At 37.2% G+C, this 22,731-nt stretch overlaps 1 long non-coding RNA gene across 8 annotated transcripts in view; it reads right to left on the bottom strand.

The window, feature by feature from the left end:
• LOC311084975 overlaps nucleotides 1-22,731 on the bottom strand; it is a 56,068-nt gene that overhangs the window by 9,558 nt on the left and 23,779 nt on the right. For all 8 annotated transcript variants that reach the window (XR_014606684.1, XR_014606685.1, XR_014606686.1 and 5 more), the window contains 2 exons: nucleotides 1,206-3,091; nucleotides 937-1,113 (listed from right to left, as the gene is read on the bottom strand). This is a non-coding gene — a long non-coding RNA (uncharacterized lncRNA). The remainder of the gene's footprint in view (nucleotides 1-936; nucleotides 1,114-1,205; nucleotides 3,092-22,731) is intronic.

Below are 22,731 nucleotides of genomic sequence, written 5' to 3'. Positions count from 1 at the left end.
ACAAAATATTATGCTAAGGCCACTCTTGATATTTGCTAGAGTGTTCTGAGCGATTGCTCATTTTTTTCACCTGTTTTATCATCCACATGAAAATCGTAAGTCTGATCGCAGAAGGTTTTAGCACTCTTAAGTGTCAACAACACTATTAGCGCATTAGCAAGCGCCACTTATGATAGGATTCTATAAAATGCCATTAGAGATTGCTAATCGATTAATCTTTCAAAACACTGCTATCTCATGTTCAAGTCAAATGTTGCAGTGCATATAGACATTGTTGCTTTAACCATTTATCTTGGCCGTGAGTGACTCAGTGTTCAAATAAAGAAACTAAGTGTTTAATCAATATCCTTGGACTAAGGAGGGAACATGCCTTATCTTTAAGCTATACGCCAACTAGGGGATTTAGAGATAATATTTAAGACAACACAGTGATAGTAGCTTCCACCTAACTACTAATGATTAATCTTTATGGGATTCTAAGGGAAGATACTGTTTCCCATCTGATGCACTACAATAAATGTGATTACCATTCAACAAATGGTGTGTAAACATAACCTCTCAAAAATGTTGTGTACTGACATATGGTCAGGGGTTAAATTATGCCAGAATAATCCGGAACAACATTCCGGCATCTTCGATTCACAAAAAAATTGTTAAACCACTACAGAAATTGTTTGACCTCTAAATTTTATATGCTAGCATAAAAGAGCAAAGTAGCATTGGACATTTGGCATGCAAAATCCAAATATGCAGACTACAAAAGATCAGGACAAAACTAGATGAACTTGTTCGAATAACGTCTGACATGCTCATTCATGTATTCGGCCTAAAGAAAGCAAGGACATCCTGTTCCGTACAGTTTTAAGCAGAGATCACGCGAGGCCATGCCACGGATGCCGCGGGGCATTGTGGAATTTGTGTACAGACAGTTCTTACCTGAGACAGGTAATCGCAGCAGCCGTGTGCCAATTCCTTTTCTAATCTTAACTCTCTCGCCAAACAAGTTTTTAGAAGCTGGGAACAATCAAAAGACAAAGTGTGCAGTTCATTGAAGGTGCAGCTTTTGTCCACACACTTTGCAGTCGAGTAGAAACACTGTCCATCTTGGAAAACCTGTCATGTTGTTGAAAGCAAGATGAAAGTAAACTTCGTCTGTTAAAGGATTAGTTCACCCAAAAATTTTAATTGTGTCATCATTTACTCACCATCATGGCGCTCCAAACCCCTAATGACTTTCTATTTTCTGTGGAAAACAAAAGGAGATATTTTGAAGCTGTTCCAAATGCCTTTGTCCAAAATGGACTAAAGTATTCATTCATAGTCTTACACTTTGACTTTGTATCTTGTAATTGCGACTTTGCATCTCTCAATGCATATTTACTCATGTAAATTCATATTTACATATTTAAACACACTCTCTCTATGTATACATGTATTTGTAATTTAATAATTATATATATTTATGTATGTATATATACACACATAAAGATAAATATATATATAAGTTTGATATTAATCAATATATATATACACACAGTGTATGTATACAAGTAAAAAAGTAAAACTTTTTACTTGTAATTGCGACTTTATATCACAAAATGGCACTTTTTATGGAAGTAAAATAATGCCAAATGTTTTTGAAACAAAAAAGCCTGTTGAATTACTTAAAATATGACACAATTAAAATATGCATTACATTAACAATACTTGCATTTTAATGCATTGTATTTTTAGGGTTTGCATTTTTATGGGCTGAAATTCAACATGGTTGAATATTTAAGCTGTGAATATTTCAATTCAAAACATTTCAAACACATTTTTATTAATACAAATTCAATAATCCATATTCACCTTTCATATTTCACTTCCAAAATATTCAAACTATTTAAAAATACAACCTATAATATTCAACAGGCAATTTTTGGTCCATTTTATTTCGGTCCATTTTATTCAACAGGCTTTTTTGATTGAAAAACATTTGGCATTATTTTAATTCCATACACTTTATTTCTCACATTATGACTTTTCTAAATTTTAAACTTTATCTCCTCTTTTTTGTTTAACCCTGAGGTGAAAACAGTATTCTGTATTGGCATGAGGGTCAGTAAATGAAGACAATTTTCTTTTTTCGGGTTAAATGTCCCTTTTAGAGCTTCTGTGAGCTGGAATCCAGATTGTTATCAACTAGATCGGGAACAGGTGAATCCCAGCTACAAATGAGCCCTTGGCAGGGATTAACGGCTTACATTTTCCCACTGTTTTCCCACTAAACTGGGACAGTTGAGAACAAGAACATCTTCCCTTAGGCCCGATTTGTATTAAACCCCCAATTTGAATGAGAGCTCGAGATTGGATGTGATAAACTGTGATGTAGGCCGAATCTCAACCAAAACAGATTAGAACTAAGGCAAACAAGTTGCTGTGTTAAAGAGAGTCAAACATCCTGATAACATTAAGGGAACGTCTGTTCTAAAATATCATGAGAATGGGAGAAATGGGTCTCCTCAGCTATTTAACAGACACCACGAGTTTAAGAGCCAAACCAATGTTCACTGTTAAGTTTGCTCTTGTGGTCCATATGTTTTGCTTGCACAGCTTTTAGGAAAACCTCTGGTCCTGTTTAACTCAGAAATGACAAAATAAACCAGGTAGTTATACCATTATAAATAGCACCAGAGTTACTGGTACAAAAAACACCTGTTAGAAAAAACAGTCTCAACAGACTGTTTTTAATAGTTTCTGAATAAAAAATCTCCAAAGTTCTTCAATTATTCTGTTCCCAAACAGAAAGAGAGAGAGAGAGAGAGAAAAAAGAGCACATGTGAAACTGATCATAGCATATTACCTTATATGAGGTCAAAAGTACAACCTCCTGCTTGGAAGACAAATTTCTAGGATTCTCTGAAGCAAAACCAATACTGTAAACATTACGGGGCTTTATTACATTACAAAAAGGGTCAGGTGAACATCCATGGATGAAAGCAGGTCTTTCCCTCCCTCTGGGCGAGCAGCTGTCAAAGCTGTAAGGTGCACAAAATACGACAAAACTCTCACGGTTCTCTGCAGAGATGGTTGTCTTGGAATGACGAATCTGAAAAATGCACAGAAAATGCAAAAATCTCAACAGTATTTCGAACAAATCTTTCTAGAGGTGCATTAAGATTTTCAGCTTTTTGCGGTGTAGTTAAACTGTAAATAATAATAATAATAAAAAATATATTTATAATATATAAATCTATGTAACAGAAATAACTTTGCAAACATTAATGAATATAAATTGTATAAATGTAATTTAATATTAATAAATGCATATATATGTGTGTGTGCATATACCTTTTAAAATAATTTTTAAATGTTTATTATATATTCTAATGTTAAGTATATATTATATATAACATTCCTTATATATGCATATATAAATATACTTTAATTTAATATGCCTATATAAGTAATGTGTAATGTTTGTGTGTGTGTGAATGATATATATATATATTAAATAGAGTATATATGTGTGTATATATATATATATATAATATATATATATATATATATATATACATGCATATATACTCTATTTAATATAATCTATTTATAGATGAACATTACAATACAAATATTAATACATAAATATTCATTCTGAGATATACAGTATATATATATTATATATATATATATATATATATATATATATATATATATATATATATATATATATATATAATACGCATATATAAGTAATAGGGAATAAATATGATAATTCAATATTAAATAAAACTATATATATATATATATATATATATATATATATATATATATATATATATATATATATATATATATATATATATATATATATATATATACACATACATATACATATATATAATCAATGCTCAATAATATTATTGTATAAATTGACTATTCATAACATTTTCTCAACATAACAGAGAAGTCCAGTAAGTATCCGGAGCAAGAGAGAAGGCCCATAGTCATGAAGAAATCATGTTTTTGTGGTTGGCAACACGGTTAATAATGAAGTTCATACACACAGCTGGCTTTGCAAAAAAAGCAAGGCAAACGCTCAGATATTGCAAATTGATGTTCCCCGTGGAGCTTTGTCTCGGATTAGTTTTGCATGTTTTGTTTACCAGATGTCTGTGCATCAGCTTGGAATGCCGTCTTCTTTTTATGCACCATAATCAATCTCAGACATCAAAAAAGATAAAATCATGTTGACATTGAGTAATCCAGTTAGCATGTTTTCCGTCTTCCCTGTAATAGCTGAGATCTGCGTTTGATTCTCTCCAGATACCAGGACGACTGGGTACAGGCTGCCGAAAATAAATGAATGTTGAAGATGGACACATCTTGCACCTGTATGTCAGAGGCCTGTTACTTCTACAGTTACAGCAACAACACGAAGCCCTCAACATCCAGCGGCTCTCAGTGGGCATTTGACCTGCTACCAGGAATACAACAGTAGGTACGAGGGGGCCTGAATACGTTCTGTTTGTTTTTCCAAATTCTGCTACGATCTGAAGCTGCGAATTAGCTCCAGTTTGATCTACACATGAGCTCTCGCTAAGAACATCGAAAAAATAACACGGCCCGGCGAGGAGCATTCCGCGCGTGTTTGATTTTCCCTCAGAAATTTGCGCGCTTCAAAGGAACGCTCTACGACGAACGGGACATAATCTTACCGAAAAGACCTCACCTTACATCACTGAAATAACAAACTGATTTTTATTGAGCCAAAAAAATAATATTATTCCCTCTGCACAAACCAATAACTGTATTAGTACAATTTTCAACTGAGAGGACAGACCAGAACGTACGGCCGCCGTGTTGAAGATTCCCACGAGAAACTGTTACGTTTGTTTGATCTTCTTCTGGTTCTTCCAGTGACAGTGTACATTAATCACATGGGCCACCGACCAAAACATACACTTACAAATATTCACACCATTTCGTTTGTTTTGTCATCCTGTTGACTTTTGTCATGCTACTAACCCTCAACGCCTTGTTACGTCTGGAATTACTCCAGGCATGTTAGCTTGTCAATACTTCACCCCACGTGATGCGTAGTATTTTTACACAAATGCCTCGAATCAAAAGTGTGTAGCAGATATCAGCTTTCAGTGAAGTGCAACAACTCAGAACGTTTCCGATTTGAAAATGAAACTATATGCAAAGGTAATTTACTTCAGACTGTCATGAAAGTACCAAACTACAGTGCTTCATGGTTTCACTGTAAATCCAATACTGATCCATTGGACAGTGATGAATTAGTCCATTTTTGCTGATGTCGTAATGTGGCTGTGTCCGAAATTGCCCCCTATACCCTTAAATAGGGCACTATTTGAGGGGACAGCCATTTGTAGTGGTGTCCGAAACCATTGGACGTTATCGAGTGCACTCATCCAATCCCACAATGCACCACAATAACGAGTGTACAACCGATGTACGCTCACCGGCTAGAGAATACCCATAATGCACTGTGAGAGTCACACGCCGAATGAACACCCGTGTCTGACCAGAAGGCGGCGCCTCAGTTGAACCATACATCCATCCATTTTCCAAACCGCTGGTCCAATGTGGCTACAGCGTAATATCATATAGGTTTAAATTCCTTTTTAATTGATTATTAAATTGTTTAATTAAGGTTTCCATGACAGAGTTCAAGATGAATATTTTCATCTTACTACTGGAGCTGCCAGTTTCAAATAATTACTAAACAGCAAGCAATGCAAAACTCAGTGTTCCAATTCACTCCCTCAAGTGAACTATTAGTAGACTAATGTAGGGAATAGTGAATGAGGGTATTAACATAAACGTAGGGTTGTTAAAACATTAAAATAATTGATCGTGATTAATGCAACATCATTGTTACAAAAATGAAGTACTTCATAATGTACTTCATGAACTCTTCGTAATAGTTCACCCAAAAATTAAAATTCTGTCATCATTTTCTCACCCTCAAGTTGTTCCAAACCTGTATGAATTTCTTTCTTCTGCTGAACACAAAAGAAGATATTTTGAAGATTGTCGGTAACCAAACAGTTGTTGGACCCCATTGACTTCCATAGCATTTTTTCCCATGCTATGGAAGTCAATGGGGCCCATCAACTGTCTGGATATCGACATTCTTCAAAATATCTTCTTATATGCTGCACATGCAAATCTAAAATAATCAAAAATGAAGAAATTCAGTTTAACGTTATTTGAAAGATATTTTGCGCCCCCTCTTGAACGTCTACCGAGGTCTGCTAGTGGGTCCCAATCTTAGCTAGAGGCTGTAATAGCTACACCTGTCTGCGAGCCCTTGGAGGATCGAGCTGACCCGGGAATGGAAGCCTTGCAGGAGATCTGGGAAAGCAGCAGACGTGGGATCAGCAGAACCTGGCGTCTAGACGAAGGTGCCGTACCTGCATTCCTTCCAGAGCGACTCATCCCAGCGGGCTTAAGGTCGCTGTTGAGCAAGACATGTGGGAGTGAATCAGAGGTTCGACACGAGTGCTCTCACTCCGGCAGGCCTCGGCAGATGGTCGATCTCTACGCTGGAGCGCCACATGTCAACATCAGCCGACCACAAACCCCCCAGCGTCCCCCTCTATCCTGTCACACTCGCAGGCCACACATTAAACACCACACGCAAACCCCCCAATCATCTAATTACACTATTTGAGACAAGCATGTCATTTTAGGTTAGTAACTCGCCATTGAAGAGTTGACGGAGTCTGCAATTTGAAGGAAAATCACATACGAGCGCTGCTGTCGGTGCATTTAGGCCGTGCTGCGCTAGGCTAAAATGAAAAGGCTAGCTGACGTCACAGGCGCGAGTTGAGGGCCGTCGCGAGGCAAGAAATGAAAAGCTTGGCCTGCGTACTTTGGGCTTTGAAAAAAAACGGGTTAAAGCAGGTCAGCAGCGGAGATGAAAAGGCTGGCTGTTTAACTGCGGGTAATTCTTCGTGTGTCGGTTTTTACAGATGTTAGGTGAAGCCTTTCGATCTTATTTGGAGATCGAGAAGCACTTTAAACTCCTCCGAGCCAAGAAACAGCAGGCCGTTCCTTCTAAACGTGAGCTTTGTGCAACATTTGCACAGGATAAATGCTGATATAACTCACCTTGCCTTGCCAACCGTCTTTATCACACCAGTATTTTTTTAGGACGAGGCAGTCCCCGATGAGCAGTTACCTTGTACATGATTTGCGAAGTTTTTAACCTTTCACAATTGCAAAACATTGCATCACAAAGGAGTAAATCACACTGAAACATTGAAACCATTCATTTTGCAAAGGTTAACAGTAACTGCTTAATACATCGGGAACATATGAAGGGGTTCGGGGAGATTTATAGGCCGGCGGATGACTCTGGAGATGAATCAGAGACGATGGTGGTCCAAACGACTTAATCAAAGGTGTTTTGGGTTATTTTCAGTCATCGCACAGATTCAGCAATTGCTTTGGAGTAAGAAGCTTCTCGGTTACACTAAAAAAAACTAAACACATAAAATTTTTGTATAAAAATACAAAATAACAGCTGATTGCTTCTAGACAAAGGCTTTTTCATAATAATGTAATTGAGGTTTTCAGCATAAAAACATAATAAATTTAATAAGAGGTGTCTAGATCACAAAAATATTAATAAAGATATTTTTTTATAAAAAATGTGAGCATTTTCAGCACAAAAACTTAATAAATTAAATAAGAGGGTCCTAAACATTAATTATTGAGACTGTTTGGCAAAAAATAAATAAAAAAACAGATTCAGTGGTTGCTTTAGAGAAGAAAACTTCGGTTAAAAATAAAAACAATGTTAAAAATAAACAAGGAATAATAAAAATAATGTAATTGAGACTTTAAAAACAATTTATGAATAAATAAAATAACAGATTTTGCGATAACTTTAGAGAAAAAGGCTTCTAGATTACATTACACAAAATAAAAATATTAATAAAAAAGTACAAAATTAAGACTTCAGCATAAAATATCTTAAATGGAATAAGAGACTTCTCAATTACACTAAAAAATTAATGTTGATTAAAAAAATTAACAATTGAGACTGTTCAGAAAAAAACTAAATGAATAGATAAAACAATAGATTTAGTGATTGTTTTAGAGACAAAAAAAATATATTTTTAATCTTGATAAAAATTAAAAAATAACGTTTTGTATCGTTTTACAACAAAATTGTGTAATGAATAAAATAACAAAGAGGTTTCTAGATTACCAACATTAAATAACTTTAAATTAATAAATAAAATAACAAATTCAGCCATTGCTTTAAAGAAAGAGGCTTCTAAAGTCGATTACACTGCAATATAAACGTTAATAAAAATGAAGAAAATAATGTAATTCAGACTTTTCAACAACAAACTAATTAGAAATAAATAAAATAATAGCAGATTTGTTCTAGTTTCCAGCATTATTGTACAAACCTAATTTAAAGAAGAAGAAAAAACCTAGTTATACATTAAAAAAGGGACGAAAATAAAAATTAACTATGCAAATAACACAAATTAACTTCAATTTGGTTATTTAAATTGATTGCATGCAGTGGAAAAAAATAAGAGTAAAATGTTAAAAAAAAAAATCATTAGCATTTCGAAATCTATTTGAAAGTCTTAATTTAAATTCATGTTATTATTTGTTTTGTTTTGCTTTTGTTGCAGCCGAATTGAGAATATGAGCGCTCTACCGATGCTAGCATTGTCATGCAGGTCCAAGACTTTGATTTAGCCAAATAAACATTTGCTGGGAAACAAAGAGTGTGTTTGTTTATCCCCAAACACACACCTGAGACGGGCGCTCTGCAGGGGATTGTGGGAGTCCTAATCATTCGTCCCACGTGTCTTTTACCATGCATTATCTTCAGTAAGACCCAGACGCACCTGAATACACCTCAGCGGCCCCCTGTTGCTGGCAGTAGCAGAGATTGTGTGTGTGTGTGTGTGTGTAGGGGTCAATAGAGCAACAGGTTTGTTATGTGAGTAGCTGTGTGTCCATCTCTCTGTGACTCAGTGGAATAAAAGCTGGCTCTTTAGCAACAATAGCGCTCCGCTTGGTTACCGTGAGAAATGTGTGAGAGAACTGTCTTTCAGCAAGAGCTTTGAAGGATCGATTGAAATAAACATTCAGCTTTCATCTCTTCAGTGGTTTGGCGCGTGATAGAAAGGTTTGTGTTAATTCGCACAACTTTGAATCATCTCTTGTCAGCGGTGTGACTGAGTGGTAATAATGTGATATGTAAAATACATCGCCTGCGGAGCTTTTTATGCAACGATTCCTCCAAAATGAGCTCAACTCGAGCATGTAAATAACAATCACAGCTTTCAACATCACATCTTCACACTCTGACAGATGACATCAAACTGATTATACAATTTCACACCTTGTATGACTATCTATCCAGCCATCAATCCCTTTATCCAATCTGTTCATCCTTCCATCCATCCATTTATCCTTCTGTCAATCCGTTCATCCATCCGTTTATCCATCCATCCCTGTTTATCCTTCCATAATCCATCCGTTTATCCTTCCATCATCCAGCCATCAATCCCTTTATCCATCCATCAATCTGTTCATCCATCCATCCATCTGTTCATCCTTCCATCCATCCGTTCATCCTTCCATGCATCCATTTATCCTTCTGTCAATCCGTTCATCCATCCATCCGTTTACCCATCCAATCATCCATTTATCCTTCCATCAATCCATTCATCCATCCATCCATCCATCCGTTTATCCTTCCATCCATCTGTTTATCCATCCATCCATCCATTCATTCGTTTATCCATCCATCAGTTTATCCATCTATCCATCCATCGGTTTATCCTTCCATCATCCATTCAGCCATCCATCTGTTTATCATCCATCCATCCATGTATCCTTCCATCTATCCATCCATCCATCTGTTTATCCTTCCATCTATCCACCCATCCATCCATTTGTTTATCCATCCATCAATCTGTTTATCCTTCCATCCATCTGTTTATCCTTCCATCCATTTATCCTCCCAACCATCCATCCTTTTATCCTTCCTTCCATCCGTTTATCCTTCCATCCATTCGTTTATCCATCCATCCATCCATTCATCCATCCATCCATTTATCCTCCCAACCATTCATCCGTTTATCCTACCTTACATCCATCCATCTGTTTATCCTTCTATCCATTTATCGTTCCATCCATCCATCTATTTATCCTTCCAGCCATCCATCATCCATTTATCCTTCCAGCCATCCATCATCCATTTATCCGTACATTTGTTTATCCATCCAAACTGTACTAAATAAATTAAAATATGGATATTTGGACATTTTAATATTAAATTTGGTTGGATTAAACTTAAATTGAGTCAATTTATTAAAGCAATAAGCCTCGCGAAGCCGTGATTTACAGTGAATTTAGAACAGCTAAGGGGCGTTGTTCCGCGGAGTGCCTAAAACCCCCTTATTCTAAATTCACTGTAAAACATGGCTGCAACGGGCTTATTGCTTTTATAAAACGGTTACTCCATAAAAATATTCATTTTAATATTTATTTTATTCATAAAATAAACACCAGCAACAAAAAATATGTAAGCTTAATACCCCAATTCAACCAAGCCATGTAATAAAACGTTATAACACATTTATTCTTCCGCCAAGCAATGAAGTTCCAAATAGGTTGCCAAGCGACACATGCAGCAACCGGCAGCAACAAAGAATCACAAATGGCAGTTGCGCAGTAATACTAATGTAATGCGGTCACAGGTGTATGTTTGTTGAGTAATTTACAACGGCTTCGCACGCAGCTCAACCAATCAGAATCAAGGACTGGAACTATCCGTTTTATAATTATTATTGATGCATTGAAACGATCTGAGAAGTGATTATGAAGTGATTATAAACCTTATCAGCCAGGTTCATGAATATTAATCAAGTGATAACATTAGTAGTCATAACCGATTTGCTGAAAAGTATGCAGTGCCCTATTAGGATTTCTTCTCAGCGATTGTGTTCACGTGTCCGTTGGACTGATGATACTTGCGGTTAATATATCGAAATTCAATGCTGATTAAATGATTTTCTTAATTCTTCAAGCTCTTCAAGGAAGGTGGATGAACTTTCAAATGTATTTCCTTGCTGTTGTCGCTATTTTATTAAAGCAACAAGTCACTCCAAGTTGTGCATTACAGTGTTTTTGCCTCGATTTTACTCTAGTTTTAAAAATGTAGATTAAACTTAGATGTTACACTGTTTCCATCTGCTTTCTTAAACAACTCCATGGAATTTTATTTTCAGCATGCCTCGCATGCTCAAAAACTTGCAGGCAATGAAAATCAAATCAGTGTGTCAGAACAAAGTACATTTGAGATACATTCGTGCCGTACTTTTAAAAAAAGGACTAAAACAGAATAAACTACAGCTATGCAAGCACTTGCACGCAAAGACTCACAAGAACCTCATGCCGAATGCAGATTTTGGCACCGTTCTTCTCTCAGAGCTGTAAATGCAGTGCACTCCTCCGAGCAGGTCCTGTCTCACATCTGTTAAATCTGCTAAAATGCACGAAGAGGATATGTTTTCATCATGATAACATGCTAAAGATCATACAGCCGCTAGCATATTGAACATTTTGAGGCAGCTGTCACGCTAAACGTTCTCACTGCATTCGCTACAGCGTCAGGCTTACCTGCATTGAGAAACATTAGCAACAAAGGCCGCCACACCTGCTATAGGGCTGTACAATGAAGATTACTGTATGTTTACTTTGTGGTAAACTTTAAAATGGAGTGCATATGTCCATCCTGTTGTACCTCATTTGAGATTCTTTGTGATGTTGCCATGGAAATGAGAAAAACTTGGAAACATGGAGCCTGGGATCCAACAAGAACGTTACTGGGTCTTTATTTGAAAAAGTTTACACTTTATTTGAAGGTGTTATTGTTACAGGACGTGTGTTTTGTTCCCCCCAAAAAACTGATAGCAGGTAAAGATGGTGGAATAATAGACAGCTAGTCAAACAAAATGTAAAACCTAGTTATATGCTTGCTTATGGAGCCAATATAATTATGCTAAAAAGGTACCTGATTTTGGCCAAATTCCAAGGCAGCTTCACGTATATACTTTGTGGAGAAGAAAACTTAGAGACACGCGAACGAGAGAGGCGAGTCTCAGTGGAGCACATGTAGTTAAATGGCTAAAAAACGTGTTAAATCTCTGTAGTTCTCGTTTATGAGTCATTTCTACCTGGGTTTGAATTTACCATCTTTGAGCTGTAAGCCCACATCCTGAACCACTGCCACACCTTATTAGCATCTTGTGGCTTATAAAAACACACATCAGAGATGCAAATCACATCACATTACATACACCAACTATATATATGAATAAGTTTGATTAATCCAACTAAATTTAACTAGTACATTTATTTGAATATAGTTAGTACAGCTTAATGTAGCTTTTTATGGCTTTTAGGCTTGGATGGACAAATGAGTGGATGAATAAGTAGGTGGATAGATGGATGGATTGACAAATGGGTAGGTGGATGATGGATGGATGAACAAATGGGTGGGTGGATAAATGGATGGATGGATGGTTTGATAAATGGATGGAAAATAAGTGGATGGATGGATGGATGAATGGATGGATGGATGGATGGATGGATGGATGGACAAATGGGTAGGTGGATGATGGATGGATGAACAAATGGGTGGGTGGATAAATGGATGGATGGATGGTTCGATAAATGGATGGAAAATATGTGGGTGAATGGGTAGATAGATGGACAAATGAGTAGGTGGGTGGACGGATGGATAGATGGACAAACGTGTGGGTGGATGGATGGATGGTTAGATAAACGGATGGATAGATAGATAATGGATAGATTTGCATCTCTTAACATTTTACAATATTGCTGACAAATAAATGCAGACTTGGTGAGCCTCAAGACACTCATAAACAAAAAAATCTTACAGAAGCCAAACCTTTGAATGGTAGTGTATATATTTCTCAAATCACATTTTATATATGACATAATATTTGTAAGAAAAAAAAAACCCTGAAACATATTTGAGAAATATATTTGAAACTTTATTAATTAACGAGATGATTTCTACACAAAATGATGGTGTCTTATTAACCAACCATTTTAAAATGAGCATTTTTAGCATGACCTCTTAGATCATGGCATAATGACTTCTCTGAAATGTTATAGTTGTTATGATATGAAATCATTAATAATTGGCCCGCATGAACAGCGAGCCAAGGCTCTCCATGAGGTGCTTATTAGATGTTAAAGCTTGTTATTACCTGATAGCAGCCTGAAGCTCATTTACTGTAATCCAACTAAAGCAAACAGGCAGCCAACAGGGATTATATTAAAAGGGGTATTAAGAAACATATCCATATATTTGGCAAGCCACACTTTTTCCGAAGATGCAAAGCTCTTGTCAGACATGGGAATAAAGGTCTTGAATTTCTTTTAGGAGTCCGGTTGAAAAGATACTCTCTTGCACTAAAATGATGGGATTTTTTTTTTTACGATAGCCTCTAAAACAATATCAAGCGCATCACGTCACTTAAGTCATAGGAAGTTTTATTGCCGCGGAACTAGTTTGGGGATTTCGCTGTCTTGTATAGCGATAGCAATTGCCGAGCAACGGACAGAACAGTACAATAACATTTAAAGGTTAAGTGCCCAAACAGACCACCTGAAAACAATTCTGAATGGTGGCTCGTCAAGTCTTTCTGTTTTTTATTAATGTCTCACGTCATCCATGAAACAAGGGGCTGGAGTAAAGTTGGCCAGTGCTCGGCATCTGCTGCAATTGTTTATTGAAATATGCCCATATTTTTCCATTACTCCCCCAGGACCCATATTCAAGGAACGATACATTCCAGTGAAAGAAAAGGAGCGATTCCTCCGGCAGGACTTATGATTGTATTCCTGGAAGAGAGCCTGGTAAGAGACGAGGTTAGTTAACGTCAATTACAGAACGAACTAGCTGTGCCGACTTACTCCGCAAGGTTGGTCGTACGTGGAGTTGGAGAAACATTCACAATGATTTTCATTGTTGACTTTTGGACACACTTATACAGGCACACGGGTTCTGTTTACAGAGTTGAAACTTCACAACTTCTGGTTTGAGGTGAATGAGTTGAGTTTGGATTGGGATTTGAAGCTATTGAAGGCTATGGAAATCTGCTTAGTTAGGATAGAAAAGGATAGAAAGTTGCAGTTCCAGTTCCTATTGTATGTTTTGGGATGATGGGACAATAACATGACAATTGTATTTGTCCAAATCTATTTGTTTAAATAATACTTACATATCATTTATTTAAAAAATAATTATATGTCCAAATCTCTCTCTCTCTCTCTCTCTCTCTCTCTCTCTCTCTCAATCAAAGCCATGTGATGCAGAAACATGTAGAAAAAAAAACAAAGTAAAACAGGAAGTGACATCATAGAGAGGACCCCAGCAGACCCTCATGACTGTGTGTCAAGGTCAAAAAGTAAAAAAATATATAATTTGACCTTTTTATGAGAAGTTCCGGTTGTAAAATGTCATGTGGTTTGACTCCCCAAAAAGTTTAGATTTTTATGAATTAATAATTCATGATATTTGTTATAAAAAAAATGTATTAAAATAATGTAATAAATGTAAATTTGCTTTCGAAAATAATGATTAATATGTTGTTCCCTTTTACTTGGTTACACTACATGACATTTTTAAAATGACATTTTCCTGGAAAATGATTTAAACGTTTTTCAAAATCATATTTCTGAGAAGTTTCTTAGAGTTTTCTTTGTCATGAACACTATTATTTGTCATTGACTCTTGGTATGTTTACACAACAGCGATGTACTAAAAACAGAAACATTTTTCCTTTTCTATTTTGCGCACAGACGACAACGTTGTCGAAATGATCCTCGTTCACACTGATCTGTATTATTCATGTCAGGCCAGTAGTTGGCGATGTCACTTTATAAATAAACTATAGACTGAACACTTAATAGACATGCGCGTGATGTCACTGTTTTCACAAATTTGCTTTTTGGTAATGGAGACGTTAACGGTATATTTACAAAAACTTGCACTTTGAAACTTGATTTCAAAAGTTCGCGTTTTCAGGCCCCAAAACGCTGTTGTCGTGTAAATGAAGGGCCAAAACGCATAAAAAGTTTGTCGTTTTAGTTGAAAACGGTGCTGTTTAAACGGCCCCTAAGACCTCTGTGAGATGAGACAGGAAGTGATGTCTTTTCTGAGAGGACTCTTGCTGCATTGGAAAGGTGGGGGAAAGATAATTGCTCTCAGCAGCCTAACAGAAAGGGGGAAGAAGAGAAAGCCGGAGAGAAAGAATATAGGGACGGCTGCCAATTTGATCAAGATGCTTGTGGCGTGCACATATGGGCTTCATTACGGCATTCGGCTGACTGTGGTTACCCCCATTGGACTGGATCAGCGGTTTCTCGCTGACGGGGGGGGGCGGCCTATTGTCCCGCTGCGCCCTAAAGACAACGAGGACAACCTGCAGGTGGACTTTGGCAACCCTCTGGTATGGTCGCCATCCAAACACATTCCCGCGTTCTCCACCAGCTTGTACACCAGTTTGGAGCTCTGGGCCAGGCCTGGAGCGTCTCCAAATGAGCCTCAGTCATCTTGACGACACTCCGCATGCACAAAGACGCGCGCCAAGGTTACGCCATCGCTGACGTCCGTCAGGCGGGAATCCTCTCCCTGTTTTCTTTCTTGAGTGTTTTCTCTGCGGTTCGAGAGACAGAAATCCGAACATGCCAGTGATTATTGCTGGCCCGTAACAAGCTCTAAATTCATTTGCTGTCGACTCTGCTGTCGTCAGGCCAAGTTAACATGGCGGCTGGAAAATACCCTGGAAGAGAGTCACGGACACGCCTGTCCTTCGCAAGACGTCCGCTCGAAAGCGCGCCCCTGTTGAGGAGGGAGAAAATAAAACGTGTATCGAATCACATCTCCTCTGTTTGGGCCCCTCTCTCCGTGGCAACCATGAAACAAGCTTGTTTTCCCATCCGACCAAAGCACCCGAGATTATAAGAAAGGAGCTGAAGGGGAAATGTGTGCTATATGTTTCATGATGGTAATTAATAGCACGTTCACTGAAGAGAGAAAAAAATGTGTAGGTAGGATTTACTTCAACTCAAAATTGCTAGTAAATTTCACAAATAATTACAAAGAAACTGTAGGTACTAATGACGGTTTCTTGTAAAATGTTGAAATTACATATGAATGAGCAAATAATTGTCATTTAAAGGAATATTTCAATACAAGTTAATCTCAGTTGACAGCATTTGTCGAGCTTTAAAGCTGTTTACATCATAATGTGTTTTGGGGTTTACAGTGTCGTCATGTTGACTAAATTTTAAAACTGGATATAAATTCACACAGAAAGGGTTAGGAAGTAATACATTTTTAACAATAAAATCATTTTAACACTCATATTGTTAACATTTTGTGGCTACATATTGAATCAGTGAGTATTTTAAGGTTTAAGTGTAAGTGTCTCACTGTAAACCATTTTTTTTTTTATTTTTTTTTTATTAATTTTTGTGGTAATCAACATTAATGCCACGAGTGCTGTCGATTGAGTTTTTTCCTTTTAACTTGGAAATGTTGATAAAAATAACTCGCCTTGAACTGCTACATGAGCTGCTGTAAAACTTTCATTTTCCCTTCGCATGATCCAACTCAACGACTGTCATCAGTGTTCATTTCCGGTGACATTTGTTTGGGTTTTAGGGTGCCAGGGACAGATGTGCCATCTATCCTCCATGCCCAGATCTTCTGATGGTCCCCTATCAGCTGATTACACATATCCTGTGGTGACGGCCCATTGGCTCTCCAAGACCCCGAGGCCAAGCTGTAGATGGGAGGAAATGGCCGCCACTTACTATGGACTGAGCAGAGAACGAATTTCCTGTAGGCCATCATAGCCAGGAAATCAGAGTCTCATCAAAAGATGAGTCAGGACTAGACACGCCATCCTACAGCTGTGGGAAGCTGAACGGAAATAGTAAAGAACTTGAAGTTGACATTGAAATTTATCAGCCAAATAAGGAATTTGCTGAGGTTAATTACTCTATGCTAAAAACCTTGTTTGAATGCTATAGCACGCATCTATCTTTAGATTTTTGTCTTTCAAATTTTGTAGCTCTGTATATTTCTATGGCATCGCTGTTGAAGAATTAGCTAGTGAATTGGATTTACTTATTGTAGAGTTAACTGAGGTTATCATGGACATTATAATGTTTGAAGTGGATGTCATAACAAATGTCAGTATAACTAGAAGATTTAAAAACGAAAGGTTCATTCATAAATCTGTAAGATCTTACCTTCATGCTGTAAATACAAAAGAGCGCAGTGCTGAAAAGGGGCGGGGCTACATAACATCTATACAATGTGAGATATAAACAAAAGAGTGAAGTATGGCATAATATACGACAGAATAGATCTTAAAGGGATAGTTCACCCAAAACGGTCATCATTTACTCACCCTCAAGTTGTTCCAAACCTGTATTAAGTTTCTTTCTCCTGTTGAACACAAAAGAAGATATTTTGAAGAATGTTGGTAATCAAACAATTGACAGTTCACTAGCCATCAACTGGGTGGTTACCAACATTCTTCAAAATAACTTCTTTTGTGTTCAACAGAAGAAAGAAACTTAATACAGGTTTGGAACAACTTGAGGGTGAGTAAATGATGACCGTTTTGGGTGAACTATCCCTTTCAATTTTGTCATACTTCCCTCAACTGTTTATCTTTAAATCTAGCGCACAAATACATTTTCAACTCAAAGATAAAATGAATAAAATATAATTTAGTATTAAATTAAATAATAATAAATAAATAATCCAAAAAATAATTAAAAATTAAAAATAGATTCAATATGAAAATATACAACTGATGTAATATAAACGTATACTATATACTGTATGTATATATTGTACAGTTAAAATAAAAATATAAAAATGCATTCATGCATATTACATTTATCAATACATTTATGCTTTCCATTTTAGTTTGATAAAACATTAAATTATATATATTAAATTATAACATTAATTTTAATGTCAAATTGAATACAAATGTTATGATTTAAATTACATTTTTTTCAATCATTTTTAAATGTACATTTTTAGAATTATATTTAATTTTAATATTTAATTTAATTAAATTTTTATGATGTAATATTTTAGGCCTTATACACTTACACAATATTCATCCGTTATATCAAAACCAGATAATTTTTGCTCTTAAAATACTTTATTAAATGTTTATTAGCATTCACGTAAAGCATCCGCAGGTATGAGAAAGATATTAGTCGAAAAGATCTGTACATGGATCAATAGCTATATAACGAAGGCACTTGGACTATAAGAATAGCCACACTGAGTAAAACATAATATGGTTTAAATATGACAAATATCTCACATGACTCACAAATTAAACTTTTAAACCAATTACTTTAAACTAATTGCTCAAATTCATCGCATTGCATTACTTGCGTAACATGAAACAATAATACAATCATGTGTACATCACTTGGATGACTCAAACATGTCAAGACTATTGTTTTCCATAAACAATATAGGAAAATTCAACTCCATCGCTTGAGGTTGACTAAATCCTTCTCATTAAATCTTTTGCAATGAGGTTTGCAAAGCTAGTCAATCCCCAAGAGACACTGATGCAACATCTCCAGACGTAAGGAATGGGATGAATTGTGCTTCACCGAAATAATATCGCTTCTTTTCAACGGGGGAGGATTCGGGCAACGTTTCAAAACCATCTGTAGACCTCACACAGAAAATAAGTGCAACCTGAGACCATCAGACTGCCAAAACACTTCAGTGTTGACTGCCAGCAAACAAGCGTCAACAGCAGGAAAGTTGTCGTAATGGATTCAGGCCTCACACCCGTCACGTTCAGCCACACTTGAGCTCTGGCTGCTATTTCAGGTCCCATCACTAGAGCTTTATTGAAATTAATGGAATATTTCATTTATTTCTAAGTCAAATGCTGATTTTTTTCTTTAACATGACTTCAACTCCAAATTGAAATCCAAGATGACATGAAGAAACATCAAATGTAAAACACACAACAATGGGTTTGGGAAAACGGCCAAGAGCTTGGTCCTGAAGAAAGGTCTATTCAAATCTCTTACGGCAGAAAACAATGGGATTCCTTTAGAGCTACATGGGAATCATGGGGTGTAAATTTTAAGCTGAGTAGGTCAGAACTAAAAGCAGCGATTCCATTCGTCTGTGATCTAAATAAGTTCTTTTGTCAGAGCAGTTGGAATTCCATTGTTGCAGCTGTGAAGCACCTGTCTGCTCCTGAAGTCCACAGGGAATGAATTCCTCAGACACACATCCTCTGATATACAACTGGACATATTAATAATCAGCAGGTGCTTGTGCCATATGCAGTAAATGTTTTGGCACAGGGTTTAATTGGGGTCTCATGGCTGAAATTAGATGCTGACAGATTTAAGAAGAGTCCTCAGTTACACTCTTAAACGGACAGTCTCAAACATTCCCAAATGTTTTTCCTTAACGCTGAGAGGGGAAAATAAGAAGGATGATAAAGAATACAGACCTTGCACTCTCAGCAATTCTTCTGCTTGGAAGAATGAATCCAAAGAATGGAACAGGGAGAAGTAGAGAACAGTCAGTGAAAAACTAGGCTGGATGGGAAATCAAAATTGTTCATTTTTATAGTGATAATCTGGATTATCAGCATAAAGTAAAATCAAATTGTTCTCCATTTACTTTCTCAGTGCACATTCTTGGCCTTATTTTAAATTATTCACCAGTGGATGTTGCTAGTGCTTGATCTAGAAAGCAGAGTGGCTGATATTCAAAAACAATATTCAAAAGAAAAGTTGTCCAGTATTGCTTTTCAAAATGAAGGGGATTTTTGGAACAGTCTCGCATAGTGTTGCACTTTTAGACTGGTCACGAAAATCTGCAATTGGCTTATTTTCAAATGCTAAATCCTTTCTGCATCACTTCTTGTAGTGTAGAAATTAAAGAAAAAGGATAAACGCATAGCATTTGGGTGTTTAAAGATGTCAGGGCGCTGATTTTATTAGCAGCTGGGTGCACTTTCCACCAGCCTCCTTATTCCACAAGGTCTAATTAGCTTAATAAAAGAAGGCTTCAGCTCTACAGAGGCATTTTTAGTGAGCGCTGTCTCCAGCCTGTCTGAATGCCTTCTTTAGGGAAGCAGTACAATGTTAAAGCTAGTCTGAAGGTCCATGACGGAGGGAGATGTTATCAATGCGTCGGGGGTGGACAAAAAGAAAAGGAGGGTTGCATTTATACCTGCAGTAGTTGCAGGGGTAATTAACCAGGTCAAACTCTTGCTTGCTAATCTCCATTAGGATTCTTTGAAGAACCCCGGGTTCACATAAACTTAATTCATCTGCCAAGGTTAAGGGGGAGTCATGGATCGTAGACTCCGGCGACCCCGCACCTGACCGTCAACAAGCTTTCACAATGTTTTTCAGTTCCCTTACAAATCATTTCTCCTCCAAATCTCAGGAAAACTGATGCGGCTCCATATACTAAAGACAAGCCAGTAGCTGAGGTTCTTGAAATGCAATGGACCAGAACTGGAGCATTGAACCGGTTGACTCTATAAAAGAATGTCCAATTGACTCAACCTATTTTCGTCCCTCACACTCTCAGAAACAATTGTGCCTTTAGGAGTACAACAGCTTGTCACTGAGGCAGTACCCTTAAAAGGACACCTTTGTACCTTATCTACAACTAAAAAGTGCATTTCAGTACCTTAGAGTAGTAATACGTACCCTTAAGGTTCTACTATAAATCTCTTAGGGGTAAATAAGGTATCTTTTTAAATGAACAGATGTTGTACCCCTAAAAGGTGCATATTAATATAATTTTAAGGGTAAATAAAGTAAAAAGTTATTTCTTTACTACCCCAGTGACAAACTTTTGGGCCCTAAAAGTGCACATTACCACCTTAGGATACTAATACGAATCCTTAAGGTTAGGGATGCACCGATATGAAAATTTTGCCCGATACCAATAATTCTTTATATTTGAAAGCCAATGACTGAAATATTGGCCGATAAATCTAAATCCACAAACAAGTCTCACCATTAAAATCCATGTCCCGAGCACACAATTATAATGTTCTCATTATAATTTTGTGTAGCCTATATGACAGACTTGCGCTGCACATGGTTGCACTGAACATGTTATTCCACATAATAACAAAAGTTATTCCAATCATATTACAAGCAATTCAAAACCATCATGGCAAACAGTGCATATCTGAAGGGTCTCAGCCAAAGGAAATAATTCCATTATTTATCGACTTTAATATAAATGCCAATTTTTTTATTGGGCCGATAACGATAACATCAAAAATGAACATATATCGGCCGATGCCGATATAGTGGCTGATATATCATGCATCTCTACTTAAGGTACTACTATGAATTCTTTAGGGGTAAATAAGGCGCAAAGATGTGTTTAAAGGTCACTGCAAGGTCAGAGCAATTTTTGCTCTTTTTTTCTGAGTGCACAGTAGCTAAAACCTTGTGAAACAGCTGTCAACGTGTACAGGGAAATCAACCAAAACCAAATACCCAAACTCCTGTGATTCACCCTCCTGACCTTCATTTTCCTGTAACAACTCAATTCTGGTCAACTTTTTGGCCATTTTTGTGTGGAAAACCAGCTTACTAGAGTTTCACCGTACCTTATTAAGTTACTCCAGTCGACATGCTGACAGTGCGGCCGGAATGTCAGGTCAGGCTCCAGACTCTCTCGCGTACCGTAGCAACCGTCTGTCGGCGTCTCCGCCTCCACCTTCCCAACCATAGTCATCATACGTGCGGTTTAGCTTGGCCTGCCTTTGCTGCCGTGTGAACCTCCAAGCTAAATATTTTCCCCTCCGCAGGTTTTCAGTGGGAGCCTGTGGGAAACTGCCGGAGCTTACAGCAGCAGGAATGCGCTGCCTGCTCTCTCGTCTTTCTTCAGTTTATTGTCTTAACCTGAACATGCAACAATAACCCATCTCCTTCTCTGTTCTCCCCAGGCCTTAGCATTAGCATTCAAATCCTGCTCACCCTAGCCGCTGACGGGCCAAGATCTACAGGGGCAGAAATGGAGAAGCTTGGGGAATTTTTCTTCCCCATCAGCAAAACATTGCCTTGTGAGTGCAGGTGGGCATCAGGAGAGGCTCCAAGGTAGATACCGACCCCCAGGTTCTGTCACTGATCTTGCTAATCATAACCACATTGCGGAGCAAACGGGGCCGCATGATCGATCAGCAGACCTTAATGCTATGCTAAAGGAAGTCGCTCATGTATATGCAAATATAGTTGGCGCAGATTGTTGGACCGGCAAGAAAAGGAGGTTTTCACACGCTAGCTAACATCATTTTCATCTCTTGTAACATGTTTCCCACAGTTATCAAGGCACTCAAAAGGTATAACAACCACTGCTGACCACATGAAAAGGAAACTCTGACTTGTAGTTTTAGCACCTTCAGCCCCTGCTCTACTAATATCACAAAAGCAATGCTCTTTTATGTGCGATTACAAATGATAATAGTCATAATTATGCAATTTTACTACATGTACACCCTTGCACAAATGCTCAAAGACAGGTGTTTGAACTTTGCGCTATTGCTGAGATGTCTTTGATGCCTCTGAATGTGTTTTCAGTGCTCA

This window comes from Abramis brama, assembly GCF_963993115.1.
Source record: "Abramis brama genome assembly, chromosome: 6".
Lineage (NCBI taxonomy): Eukaryota > Metazoa > Chordata > Actinopteri > Cypriniformes > Leuciscidae > Abramis > Abramis brama.
The sequence above is the reverse complement of the archived record's forward strand: the minus strand, read 5'-3'. Positions and strand labels throughout refer to the sequence as shown.